This window comes from Cryptotermes secundus, unplaced genomic scaffold, assembly GCF_002891405.2.
Source record: "Cryptotermes secundus unplaced genomic scaffold, Csec_1.0 scaffold3159, whole genome shotgun sequence".
In the NCBI taxonomy this organism is placed as follows: Eukaryota; Metazoa; Arthropoda; class Insecta; order Blattodea; family Kalotermitidae; genus Cryptotermes; species Cryptotermes secundus.
In genome coordinates, this window is record NW_019735023.1 from 52131 (window position 1) to 66810 (window position 14680).

The following is a 14680-nucleotide window of genomic DNA, read 5'->3' on the forward strand; positions in this document are numbered from 1 at the left end:
TACCACAAGTCTGCACAAGATTGGTTCCGAAAATGCCACAGACAATGGCTTCGGCTTTGACTTTTTCGGAGCGGTACCACAAAAGTAGCAATGAATTTCTCAGTCACACCGTACGAGTAACAGGCGATGAAACCTGGGTTTCATCTGTGAGTGTTGTGACCAAAGAGCAGTTAGAGCAGTGGATGCGCACACATCCAACAAACAAGCCGAAAAAGTTTAAACAATCATTGTCTGCTTAAAGCTGATGGCAACTGCAACGAGGGACCACAATTACCTCAGAAGTGCATTGCGAAACACTAAAATAACTGCGTAGGGCCATTCAGAACAAAAGGCATACAATGCTTACATTCTGTATAGCGCGCGTCCTCATACAGCTGCTCGCACTCAACCGAATTTCAACTGGGAGTTGTTTGACCACCCTCGTTACAGCCCCGATCTGGTTCCAAGCGACTACCACCCGTTTACCTACTAGAAGAATTGGTTTGAGTCACAGCGCTTCAACAGTGATGGGCTGATGGAATCTTTCAAAACGTGGCTTAGCTCTTAGGCGGCAGACTTCTTTAACACAGGCATACAAAAACTTATTCCTCAATACAAGTGCCTCAGTTGAGAAGTAGCTTAAGCATGTACGTATTTTTTGTATATAATTTTTTTTTCTCGTTGCTTGTTTTGTTAACAGCTCAACGAAAATTACACACGAATACCACTCATAAATCTGTTTTCTTGAAGTGGGCACTAATTGTAGGTGAGTAGTCAGCTTCACGTCCCGGCCGATTTTTCCTCCGAGGAAACAGCCCCCTGTAAACATTGGGCAGGAAGCTGGGTGGGCCCCAGCACCGGTCTGGACGACATGGAGAAAATAAAATTCTTAACCTTACGGGGACTCGAACTCCAACCCCTCGGTCGTCCAGCATGTAGCCAGTTGCTACACTGGTTACGCTATCCAGGTTCCTATAAGCCTATTATTATGGTGGATAATTCAAGAATTATGAACTGGACAGAATTATAAGTGGAAAGTTACTGGCAAGTATCCAGAAACAATTTTCTCCTTACAGGGAGCCAACTCGAACAGCAACGGGTACAACATTGACATGCGTCAAAGGTATTGAGATTGAAGGGCTGTAAATGCTAACACTGGAGAGCTTGGAACTATGGTCATACAACGTAAACGAATTTCTGTGTGAAAAGGGGGATAACCTGGAAGCCTAAGTGAATTCTTTGCTCTGTACAATGAATTTCTTTATAAAAATGGGCTAACTAGTGAGTCTATGTCAATTATATGCACTGAATAATGAATTTTTATGTAGGAAAGTGGTTAAGCAGCTATCCTGTATGAACTACTGAACCTGTTTGATGAATTTCTGTGTAGAGACTGAGATTTTCTAGCTTCTGCAGAACTTTTGAGTTGCATAATGAAATTTCTTTGTAGAAAATGGGCTAGTTAGCTAGCCTATGGGGAACTTTATAAGTTGCAGGCCCTATGAGTAAATTAAGGCTTTGACTTTGAGGAATTTCGATCTGTGGGAATTTATCGGAAGCTTGCAGACGGCAGTTATTGGACAATTAACAAACCCACTTACGGACGTATGAAACATGCAGTATTTTGGTTCCAGCGTAAACCGGTTAATACTTATTACAAGTGATATTCGAGACTCATCTAGTTGTACAAGGCATATCTGCGTTTCTACAATGTCTGGCCTGTGTCTTTTTTAAGTTTGAAATCACTTTCATTTATTTACCGCGGAATAAGACCAGTGATAATATTTAAGCAGAAGAGATATGTTGTAGGAGATATGGAAAAGTCGGGGAATTAACTTCTCAATATGAAATCTGTTCCACAGGGTTAAGTCTGTCTCAAGACAGTATGTTCTAAATTATCATTTTTAGAAGAATAAGAAAATACCATCTTCAGGCCCCTTTTAAAAATGTTTCAAATGCCAAAGTCAAGAAACGCTTTGCGTTTGTTTTAAAATATTGTATTTCTGCAGTCCTGAAAGGGGAAGCATAACCGAGCGCAGGTAGCGGCCTGTTTGAGGCTGGCGTCTTGTACCTGTCAGTAATCATTGCAACATAATCTATTAGCATAATGTACCCATGACATCCAACAACCTGTCTGCATATATGGCAACACATTGGCAGTCTTTGTATCGTAGCCATGCAATTGAGCGACACAAAGGGCTGTCAACCGTATTCTTCGCGTTTTATAGTGCGTCTTTTCCTACGGAGCCTTTAAATTAATGGAGATTTCACTTTTTCACAATTCATTTCCCAAATTATATGATGAATTTCTATTAAATTTAGTACCGACAGTTTGCGCTAATTTCTTAGGTAAACTTCATTTGGTCAGTGAAAGTCCAACATAATAACTTTACACAGTGCTCAGTCGAACTTCAGATTTATAAGGAAAGAAAGGCTCGTCATAAAAATGGGTACAGGACGTAAAATTTACCTCTCATTAGAATGTAAAATATTAGTCTGTAAGTGTTGTCATATGATGCAGGCGTATCCTACATTTAACGAAGTACATGACTCATTTGGATCTACAATTTAAATAATAAAAGTGATTACTACAGACCTCTCCAAGTAAGTGGATATTAGAGCAGCGCCATAGCTCAAGCGGCTAGTCGCTGGCTTCCCACCGCGGCGGCGCCGGTTCGATCCCGGGTCTGGTCAAGTGGGATTTGTGTTGGACAAAGTGACGTTGGGGCGGGTTTTCTCCGAGTACTTCGGTTTCCCCTGACAATCTTCATTCAACCAAATTCTCTATCATCATAATCGCCCGGGGCAGGCTACAATAGGCCAATCAGTGACCGCCGTGCCCAGTGGACCCAACTGGACCCCACCCCCCACTAAGCGAATTTAAAAGAAAAAGTGGATATTGAACCTAATATCTACTGTTTCCTTTATCATACAGAAATGAAATAAGCCGGTAGCGGGAATAACGTATACTTTGCAGCTTAACATGGAAATTAGTTTGTAAAGGTATCATATGCATTCATGAAGATTGCAGAAACATATGTAGTACCGACAGTGCTGTCGTCATTCGTAATTTCATGTATAAACTCGCCCAACTTCTAGTTTGCATAATGTGCAGTTGCGCCCTCCATACCGCATGTGTCATGTTTCAAGAAATTCGTCAAACTTCAATGAAGTTTCGCATTGATTTTGTATAATAAAATATCTAGTGCGAATTTCATTTCGGCCCATATCGGTTCAAAAATATTTAAGGCTCAAATCGAAAATCTTTTCTCCATTTCCGAGAAAAGCTTCTACTATGAAGAGATGAAGTTTATGAACGAAATAAAAAAACTCATGAAGATAATAGCACTTTTGTTGAACAAAAATTTTCAATAAATATTCTTGAAGTCTCTTGAAGGCCGTGGGGATCCGTTGCGCTGAACAAGTGACACCCTCTATCCGCAAAAGTTTCCACTAACTTAGCCGAGAAGCGGCGGTTCGCTTGCGGACTACAGGCCACGGAGTTCAGTTGTTTTCTTGAAGTTTCAGGATGACGTTCAGTGCAAACTCTTTGCTCCGACTGTTACCCGCTTCGCACTGGCTTTTTGCATGGTTTATTATTTAATCCTGAAGATATGGGCGACATATTCCTCTGAAACTTTGGTTGACTTTCAACGGACTACACGGCGTTTTATCCCAGAAGACAGAACTTTTCCTTCAAAATGCTTATTACTGCTCACCCAAACGAACATGTCAACGAATTTGTCGACTTGTTTAAAAAAAATGGTTCACTAATTTATAAAAACTGCAGTTTAACACATGTGTGACACATGTCACACGCCGAAACTTCACTGGTGACACAGGTTCTAGAATTTTCTGAATCATTAATGGCTTATAACAACTGTGAAAGAAAGAAAGAAAGAAAGAAAGAAAGAAAATATAGATGCGGTACGGACCAGAACAAAATATTTGGCCTAAGAGAGATTAAAGGACAATGAAAAATTTTGATGTCAAGTGACTTGGTGATCTATGCAGCTCGCCTAATAATCTGTTGTTCGATTAGTAAAATAACTAAAATTTCAGTGGGTTGTATAGATAGCTCGGGTAGAAGAAATAAGAAATTAACCTCGACCGTTATGTTATTGTGTTACGACGGATTCCAATAAAGAATTGTAAATAAGAAATTGGTTCCAGAATTGTTTAAAGAAAGTGACCGATTAGAAGACAGACTGAATGGGAGGATAATATTAAAATATATCTTATGTAAATAGATTGTGTTAATATGAACCAAAAAATTTCGGGTTCAATCGTGTTAAAACTTCCAATTCGGCTTCATTCAATGGCGAAGTCATGGGAACTGCTTTCGAAAACATTGACGTTATGAGGCATACCAGTTATAACAGAGTAGAGTTCCTCTTCAGGAGCCAATAATGGCTCATATGGTCTAAAACTCCCAATCTTTTATTGAACATAAGCATTCGTCACTTTGTTAATTACAATTCCTTGTTAGTTTCTTGCTTGGCTTATTCTATGACCCTAAAGACAGAGGAAATGTGTTTCTCCGAAAAGTCGATTGATATTTACCGGGCTATACGGCATTACATCCATTCACCACCTTGTTCGCAAGCTCCTGCACTGGCCCCTGTAATGAGCCTGGTGATTCCAGTCCGCATCATCCTGACTTATTTCTCCAAGGTCTATTTAATGTTACTTTTCCATCTACATCTAGTTCTCCCAAGTGATCACTTCGAGTCGGGTTTTCTGACTTGCAGTTTTATTAACTTCTCATGCTCCCCATGCGTGTCACATAACCCACCCACCTTATACTCATTGGTTTAATCACCGTAACAGTACAAATTATGAATCTCCTTAGCAGATCTAAATAATATTCTCCATCCTCGTGAGAAGAATTGATAATAGCCCTGAATAATGCCTTTCCTGTTATTGTTGCACTCCGTTGTAGCAAGACTAATTTGTGAGAAAGAAGGGGACGACTTTCTTGTTTCTTTCAATGCGCAGTATCATGTCACGTCATGTCCTCTGTGGTTAGAGGAAACCCCAAATGTAAAAGCCAACTTCGAATGAAATCGACAAAACAGTTTTCTGTACATGTCCAAACTTGACAGCAAACTTAAAGCACAACTCTAAAAAAGAGATAAGGTAAATTAAGACTTACTTTCGTTTGGTGGTTCTTATCTTCCCTATATGTTTCATTTACAAAAGGCAATTGACTTACTTAAAATTAAAATTCGCTTAGTGGGGCGTGGAGTCCAACTGGGTCCACTGGGCACAGCGGCCACAAACTGGCCTATTGTAGCCTGCCCCGGGTGATTACGATGATGGAGAATTTTGTGGAATGAAGATTGGCAGGGGAACCGAAGTACTCGGAGAAAACCTGCCCCAGCGCCACTTTGTCCACCACAAATCCCACTTGACCGGACCCGGGATTGAACGAGGCCCGCCGCGGTGGGAAGCTAGCAACTAACAGCTTGAGCTATGGCGCGGCCAATTGACATACTTACTGTCATAACTTTGATTCAATTTGATATTTCAAGACTTTATAACAGATTTCTTTCTTCAGATATGCAGCAAAATACCTTAGTGATAAACACGTTAATAAAATATTTGACATTTTCCACTGATATAAACAAAATTTCAAAAGTTGTCTCCACTCACGTCTACAGGCAGTGGTTGTCATTCGAATAACGGATGCTATTTTTTATTTTGAATATTATTGGCGTCGGTAGGTATCGAATTCGGGACTTTTTGAATCCTAGCCTAGTGACTGATGGACTAAACAACATAGAATATTTATGCCTGCTACGAAAGGAGAAGAAAGTGGAAGATGTCATAAAAGGAAATATTTCACACCTTGTATTTTTCGCTTAATACTTTGGATGATAAGCCAAGAATGAGATGGGCCGGACACATAGCACTTATAGGGTCGCCAAGAAACGTATATAAAATTAGAGCAAGAAAACGTCAAATGAACAGACAACTTGGAAGCGATACGAGTGAATGGGCAGATAACAGGCATACTTGACCTGATTGGCTCGGGATAGGGCAATGCTTAGTACTTTGTTACTACGGTAATAAACTTACAAGTGCATTAAGAAATGGGGATTTTTTGGTAAGACGAGCAATTATGAACTGTTCAGTGGAGACCCTGCCACAGAAGTAAAGTAACAGAAGAAAGTGTTGACGTCTGCAAAAAGTAACCACGCAAGAGCTGAAGCTTTCGAGGCGGCTAAAGTTAAAAGTCCCCTCGGGCTATCAACCGCGTCAATTGGTAAGAAAGTGACAGACACTTCATTGACCATGTCTGTCCCCACCATGGGGACACAGACGAACCCTGAAACTTCCGTCACTTTTTTAACCAGCTGCCATATCTGTCTAACGCTGTCGTCTATAATTAAAATATCGATTTATCGTATCTGTGGTCTATCCCCTCCTTATACGAGTAAGATCATTACATGGATATAAAGTATGGATATATAAAGCAATAATTTCGTCTACTTAGACTTGTAAGAAATCAACGTATATTTCAACAGCTATCTTAAAAACAAACAGAAATTCTTGCAACATCAGTACGTTACCGTGGAACAAGCTCATCCTCTTAGACCAGTGTTCCCCAAATGATGTTTCGCGAAGCGCCGGCGTTCCGCGAAGTGAAAATAAAGTTTCAGGGAGAAAATTTGTATCTTCGCATATAAGAATTTGATTAGGGGTTTCGTAAAAATAGTTTGAGTGCGAGATGGTTCGTGGCCGGATTAAATTGCGAAACAGCATTTCAGAAGCTGAATGCACAAATTTTCCGACCGTTGAACTGAAGGAGAATGGAGAGGGAGAGAACAGAGATGAAGAGGCAAAGCAGAGGGGAAATTAGTAGTAGATTAAAAATCAGGTGATGTGAGAAGCGGAAGGGGAGATTAAAGAGCAGAGAGAGGAGATAACAGAATAAAAGAAAATATGAGAAGAAGGAAGATGAGAACAGCAGGAAGAAGTGAGGGAAATTAAGAGAAGAATAATATGAGAAGAGGAAAAGATAATAAGATTTAAATGAGAAGACATAATTAAGTAGGGGGAAGAGACGAAGGTTGTAACGTATAATGATAAAAGAGAGATGACAGCAAAACACTTTTAAGAATGCCGTCTTCTTGGATATGGCGCCGTGTAGATCTTGTGTAAACCGACGTTTCGGAGGAACGTATCGCCTCCATCTTCATGGTAGAAAAATCCGCGAGCGACGAACCAGCGTGAGCAGGTGGCTGCAGCACAAGATCTACACGGCGCCACATCCCAGAAGACGGCATTCTTCACGGTCACCGCCGTGAAAACCTCAAATCCTACAACAGTAATCCGTTTTGNCACACAGAGCCTGTGACATTATGAGGATAAGTTCGATTGGCTTCCAATAGCAGACAACGTAATGTTCCTATACTGGGGTCCAGGAACTTATTAACATGACATGTCACTCTGAACACAACAGTCAACCAGTTCTTAGTTGCGATTTCTTGCGTACTTAACGACGGTAGAACTGTTATTCAGAATATGTAAGGAAGAAACAAAGAAAAACTTCAGTAAGAACCGCGATGAATTTCGCTCATAATAGCCTTTAAGCGAGATGTGAACCTAATACGTTCCGAATATGGCACGCGGTAACGTAGTTGGTTGAGGCACTCTGCTACAAGCCGGAAGGTCGCGGGTTCGAGTCCAGATGGGGTGGATTTTTTTTCAATTGATCTAGTCCTTCCAGCCGCACTATGGCCCTGGGGTCACTCAGCCTCTAACAGAAATGAGTACCAGGAATATTCTTGGAATGTGACAACCTTGCCGCCATCTTTGAGCCGATTGTCTAGAAAATGTGGGAACCTCAACATCTCACAACCCTAAGGGCCTCCAGGCCTGTTAGAGGGATAGCTTTACTTTCTTCTTTTACTTTATGTTCCGAATATAACTCCAGAGCATTACTGTTATGCCCCCTTGATCGCTAAGTTTCTTGGAGACCCTGAGAAATTGAACTCGTACTTTTTAGTTTATTATTTTATTCGCAAAATTATTGTAACAAATTTATTGTCTATAATAATCTACAGTTCTTTACATCTCTAGAAGTCTTATCACGACACAATACCATGAATGTCGAGGGCCTTCACCTTTACAGCTGAAGAAGAGTGATTCATATGTACGCTTTGAGCAGAGTGTGGGAAAAGCAGCGAACTAATTATAAGTGTTCTTAATAGTCCATGTGAAATGTATAGCGTGAAATAAACAGTTTTGTAAAACTAAGGAGCTTACAATAGAATTGTTCTTTAACGACATATACTCACATGGCATGAGAGACTTTCCACAGAACATATGTTGAAATCCTGGCCGAACTTCAGTGGCTCCCCTCCTTGCTTCAGACAATCGCCACTGGAACGAAACGAAACAATAATACGAACAAGTTCACGCAGGACAAAACACTTGTTTATATCTCATCCAGTTAGTTAGTTAGTAATGATAAAAAGTACTCCCATGATGTTTAATGAAACTGTTTAGCTCAAGACATTCTTCAAGAATCCTAAATATACCTGCAGTGGCATAAAAAAGATCAAAGTTGCACAATGGTATCAACAGAAACGTTGCAAAATTGTGCAAGAAAGAGAATCCCAAATAAAAAGTAAGACGGTATAACGAATTTTAAATTGTAGTTCATGGAACCTTACTGTCTAACAAAATTTAATTGCAAACTTATCACCTAAGCCAACGGTTCTCAAAATGTTGTGCTTGTAATCCGCTGCAATAGTTAAAAAAATGTCTAGACCCCATAAAGAGAAAGAAAATACATAGCGTAATTCTTAATAATCTTATAAACGAGCAATGATAAAATTTGTATCTGTGATTTGTGTAGGCCTCTTCTGAATAGATTAAAAATATAAGGAATCTCCAGAGGCAAGAGTTATGGGCCCCACAGCGAACTGTTTTTGTGCCCCTTGGCTATACAGGTACCCCACTATAACAGCAGCTCATCTAAGCCTTCAGTGTGACTCTGTGCAATGCAGTAGCTGTTTGTCGCCTTTTTGGAGGAACGTGCTGCATCCATCTTCAAGATAGCTGGAGGCAATAGGTTTCTCAGAAATACTAGAAATATCTGCCCGACTATGATGAGGTCATTGGATTTTTTCAATTTACTTAATCCTTCCGGTCGCACTAGGGCCATGGGGTCGACTCAGCCTCTAACAGAAATGAGTACCAGGAATGTTCATGGGTGAGGGTAAAGGGCGGTCGATGCGTAACGTTGGCAAATATCTGTGAGCCGACTGACTAGGAAATGTTGGAGCCTCGACGTCTCGGAATCTTGTGGGCTCTCACGGCATGTTACATGGAGAGCTTTACTTTTACCTTTATCTTCCAGACTAAACGGCGTCACACCGATCAGGTTGCTGTATTAGTGATGATCTAGCTTTGTATTCAGGAGGTTCTCGGTACGAAAATCGGCCGGGACACCGGCAATCTCAAGGGTTTTCGTGGTTTTCCTTAGTACCTTCAGGTAAATTCCAAGATAATATCTTGACTAGGCCAGGACAGGTGTCTTCCAAAATCTTTCCAATTTATCGTCTATAAATCCCGCACCATTCGAAGTTATACAGTTTATTCTGACATCGTTGTAAAATAAGCCCCAGAGTCCCATCTCGAAGGACCATTCTTCAGTCACATCCTGCAACCCTCCGGTCTCGTACTAAGTTGTATATAGCAAAACGCATCTAAGTAGCTAACTAAGCTAAGCAACTGCAGCAATGGTCAGCAGAATCCTGCCCGAGCAACGAGAATAAAAGTCCATTCGTCACAATATTGAAATAATATGAATAATACGACTTAGAGATTTTAGGATTTCAAGGTGTTGAACTGTGGTCATCGTTAGTCTCAACCGCACGGTGTAACTACACAGTATATGAATTAACTTCACAGTGCCACAGCATATAAATTTTGTCCTTCTGATAGGAAGTAGGCCTCCAAAAATTACGATGTATATTGTAATCAAAAAAAGAATACACAAAAATCTTGAATTAACCGGAACGCCTCTGAAGATTCGTTCATTCATTCATCAATGGCTCTACAGTCCATTGTTGGCCCCTGGCCTCTCCTTCAGCTTTTGTTATCTTGTAAGATTTGAGGCTTTCACGGCGGTGACTATGAAGAAAGCAGTCTTCTGGGATTTGGCACCTTGTATATGTGGTGTTAACCGACGTTCCTCCGAAACGTCGGTTAACACCACATATACACGGTGCCAAATCCCAGAAGACTGCTTTCTTTTGTTATCTTTCTTACACAGGCTGTAGGACTCCTTGGACCAGTGATCCGCCCGTCGCAAGGCCGCTACCTACATACAAAACAACACAGACACCAACATAGACATCCATGCTTTGAGTTCGATTCGAACCCCCGATCCAAGACAGTTCATGATTTAGACCACGCAGCCACTGTGATCGGTACGCTTCTCAAGATGGAGGTAATAAATTCTAGTGAAGCCGACTTTAGTGTCAGTTTACAGTTACTCTTAATACCTCGGAAATACCATTCAGAGTTCAAGATATTGCGTCAGAAATAATTATAATGCTACTTTTATAACTTTCTGAAATATTGAATCCTATGGATAGACGGTACGACTCCTTGGAAGGGGGATCAGCCCGTCGCAAGGCCGTTACTCATGCAGGGTAACACAAACACAAAATAAACGCAGACATTGATGCGTCGAGTGGGATTCGAAACCATGATTCCAGTATTCGCGCAGGCGAAGACATTTCGTGCCTCATACCGCTCTCTCACGGTGATCGGCAATTTTTCATATTTCCGATCGCAATTAATAAGAGCAAGGGATAATTTTTTACCCGTTAGAAATGTCTGAAAATTATTACCATAAAACAGACGGTCTTCAGTGGGAAATTTCGGGGAAGAACTTGGGAAGTACAAATGTTGTACATTCACCCTTACGGCACGCATCTAATTATGCAAATAGCGTTATTAATGAGGGGAAATTACTGTGGGGAAAGCTCAACAAACTCGTAAATCTAACGAGTGATGGTTGTTACATTGTTCCCTGAGGAAAATATAGTGAAGTAATTGCCATAAGCTATAATACAAAATGGCAGGTGAGTGACACGCTCTTTCGCAAAAACAGAACTACAGTGTTGCAATGCTACCAGATTGCTTCCACTTTAATCTGCCACATTAAGAATACTATGCAATCCATCACATTTTAATTCCGGATATAAATTGTTAACAATAATTTATTCCACTTACATTTCTCTTCGCTAAAAATGTGTTAACAATGTCCGAAGTGCAATGCTTCAGCAAGCAACTACTGCGACTTAGCAACTGCGCATATTAGCCGGCTGTCGCAAATTACTGATTGATTAATTAATCGCCTTAAAATCAGGCTCTAGCTTCGTGCAAAACTGTTGCTCGAGTCACAAGGGCTGTGGCATCGCTCAGGCGTTAGACGTTGGCTCGGGTTCACCGTGTAACCTCACTGAAGTTTTCTGATTGTTTTCCTCAGTTCTCGATTCTTGACGCAAATACGGGGAAGGAACTTACAATATGCTACGACTGCTTTCCTCCATATCCTTCCTAGTTCATTATTCACTAACATGTAATCATTCGACGAAATACGTGTATTGTCTGTGTTGCTGAGAGCGCAAGTAAATACGTAAATAACAAATGAACAAACCCAACAGCAGGCCTGTCCCGATTCCCTTAAAGCAAGTCCTAACGAGGCCGCGCTATAACTCAAGCGGTTAGTCGCTGGCTTCCCACCGCGGCTGCCCTGGTTCGATCCCGGTTCTGGTCAAGTGGGATTTGTGGTGGACAAAGTGGCGCTGAGCCGGTCACGGTAGCCGAGCTGTCTAAAGCATGTACTGTCTTCGCTCGCTTGGAAACCGGGATCGTGGATTCGAATCCCACTCAGGGCATGGATGTTTAGTTTGTGTGTTTTTCTGTGTTTGTGTACAGGTAGAGGCCTTGCGACGAGCTGATCACCCGCCCAAGGAGTCCTACCAAATGTGTAAGATCTAGAAAAACCGAAGTGAACGGAGAAGTTCATGGAGGTAGGCCTAGGCCCACTGGGGCTGTAGTGCCAAGGAAAAAAAGTGGCGCTGGGGAAAAAGGACACTTGAAAGACTTACACGTAAAGTGAGTAAGTAAAGGTATCCCTGTAACAGGCCGTGGAGGCCCATAGGGTTGTGAGATGTTGAGGTTCCCACATTTTCTAGACAATCGGCTCACAGATGGCGGTAAGGTTGTCAGTCCTACGCGCTGGCCGCCCTTTACCCCCAAGAGCATTCCAAGAATATTCCTGGTACTCATTTCTGTTAGAGGTTGAGTCGACCCCAGGACCATAGTGCGGCTGGAAGGATTAGGTCAATTGAAAAAATCCATTGACCTCATCGGGACTTGAACCCGCGACCTTCCGGCTTGTAGCATAGTGCCTCAACTAACCACGCTGCCGGGTGCCATAGACTTAAACGTAGGTTCGCGAATAATATTAAAATGAATCTTAGAGATATATAATGGTGTTTTATGGAGTGAATTGATCTGGATCAGTAGAGGGACCAGTGGAGGGCTTCTGTGAACACGGTATAAACCTTCAGGTTCCATGAAATGTTGGGAAATTTCTCAGTAGCTGCTCAACTGGCAATTTGTCAAGAAGAGTTCAGCTAAATGGAATTAATCTTAATCGCCGTGTTCCGTGTATGCAAATCTAAGAATGTATACCCATTCAACTGTTTATTGATAATCATTATGTGTTTCGGCTATCTAACTGGTCATCATCAGGTGATACAATTCTTACAAGTGTTTTAAATTGCAGCAATTTTAACTAATATATGGCCCATATTTACAGTCATTTCTGTCTACTACCTGTGCTGGATTCATTGATACAAATAATAAAATTATAAAATTGCTACGTTATAATGTAGATTAGGTAAAATTGATACCATAACCTTGAAGTAAAATTAGGCAAAATGTAGTCTGAGTTAGAAGCGCTATGAGGGTGTAGTCCCTTCTACCCCGTGTTAGCTCGTTCCCCGTGTTAGTTCGGTGTTGATTAACATCCGTGATACATGTGACGCTTTTGAATAAATAGATGGGTGTTCTATAGCCTACGGCCGCAACGTACCCTGAAGGTAGCACATAAGCTTACGGCTAGTGTGAATCACCACACTCAAGGACAAACATAGATAAGACTTGTCAGCTGACAGGTACAGTGCGTGGACCCGCCTGAAGACCACGCTTTTCTCGGGCCCTTATCTCCGTAACCGTTCAACTTTGGGCATAGGTGTTTTGGGTTTTATCGGCATACTTTAACACAAGGAAGACTCTCCCGAAGTCTGGCATATTCCTCCTGGGACCCCCTATATAAATCTCGGATATGAGCTGCTGGTTACAGAAATGTAAATTTTATAGGTAATTTTTGTCATTGTTTGACATTTTTACGTTTAAGGTCTTTTTTTCATTTTGGGGTAATTTTTTGGTAAATTTTGGGGCTTTTAAGGTATTTCGTGTCATTCTTGGCCATTTCACGGAATTTTTCTTATGTTTTCTGAAATGTGAATAATATGGAAGCAAAGTGTTCTTTGCCTCTCTCCTAAGCGCTCTCTACAAAGGCAATAGCATACAATAATTATTATATATATAACCTATATTATATATATAACCTATTATAATAGGTTGTAATCCTGGCTCCTCCTTTCCTTTCGTTTCGCGGAAGTGCTGATAATTATCAGCACTATTATGATATCTATTATAATAGATATCATAAAACAGGGTACGGCGATGACTACTCACACTGCGGCTCTTCGTACAAAGCAATTTGCTTAGTTACACATATTTCTAGTCGGAATCTCTTGCTTCATTTGACATTGCTGTTCAGTGAAACCTCTTCTGTCTTCAATTCCTCGCCCTTGACCGTACAGATAAAGATACAGTTGACGAAAAGTTCTCGGTGAGAAAAGTTCAATTCCCTGTTGGGCTAGAGTGATTAATTTTATCACGATGCCAAAAGCAAAGCCAACTAAATCGTGTCATTTAAAGCCATTGTAGCTGAGTTTGGAGATGATATGTTTTCAACTGACGGTGACATTTTATACTGCAAGATGTGTGACATAAAAGTAGCGGCAGAAAAAATATTCGTGGTACAACAACATATCGGCCGCGACAAGCATATACGAGCGGTGCAAATTTCGAACAAAAAGAAATCTGTGCAAATGTTACTGCAACAGTGTTCATCAGGAGGTGGAAATAAGTCATCGGATTTCTTCGGAGATCTGTGTGATGCTCTGGCGTCCGCAAATATTCCGTTTTGAGCTATGAACAATGGAAAACTAAAAATTTTTCTGGAAGTAAACTGTGGTCGTTCCATCCCGGATGAATCCACCTTCAGGAAGAACTACCTTTCCCAGTGCTACAACAGTATCCTGGAAATGATTAGGAATAAAGTGCATGGGAAGATTTTCGTTTCCATTGATGAGACCTGCGATACAGAGGCTCGCTACGTGGCAAACGTCATCATTGGAACCTTGGAAATTGGCGGACCAGGTGAAGTGTGTCTGCGTACGAGTGAGGTGCTAGAATCCGTTAATCATTCCACAATTTGTAAACTCTTCGACAGGTCTATGTTTCTACTGTGGCCAGAGGGTATACGACATGACGACGTCATGCTTTTTGTGACCGATGCAGCCCCATATAT

The 14680-nt window shown here is 41.1% G+C and overlaps 1 long non-coding RNA gene across 3 annotated transcripts in view; it reads right to left on the reverse strand.

Annotated features, from left to right (window-relative positions):
- Positions 1-14680, reverse strand: part of LOC111869246 — an 85867-nt gene that overhangs the window by 43950 nt on the left and 27237 nt on the right. For all 3 annotated transcript variants that reach the window (XR_002843636.2, XR_004513529.1, XR_004513530.1), the window contains exon 2: positions 8286-8370. This is a non-coding gene — a long non-coding RNA (uncharacterized LOC111869246). The remainder of the gene's footprint in view (positions 1-8285; positions 8371-14680) is intronic.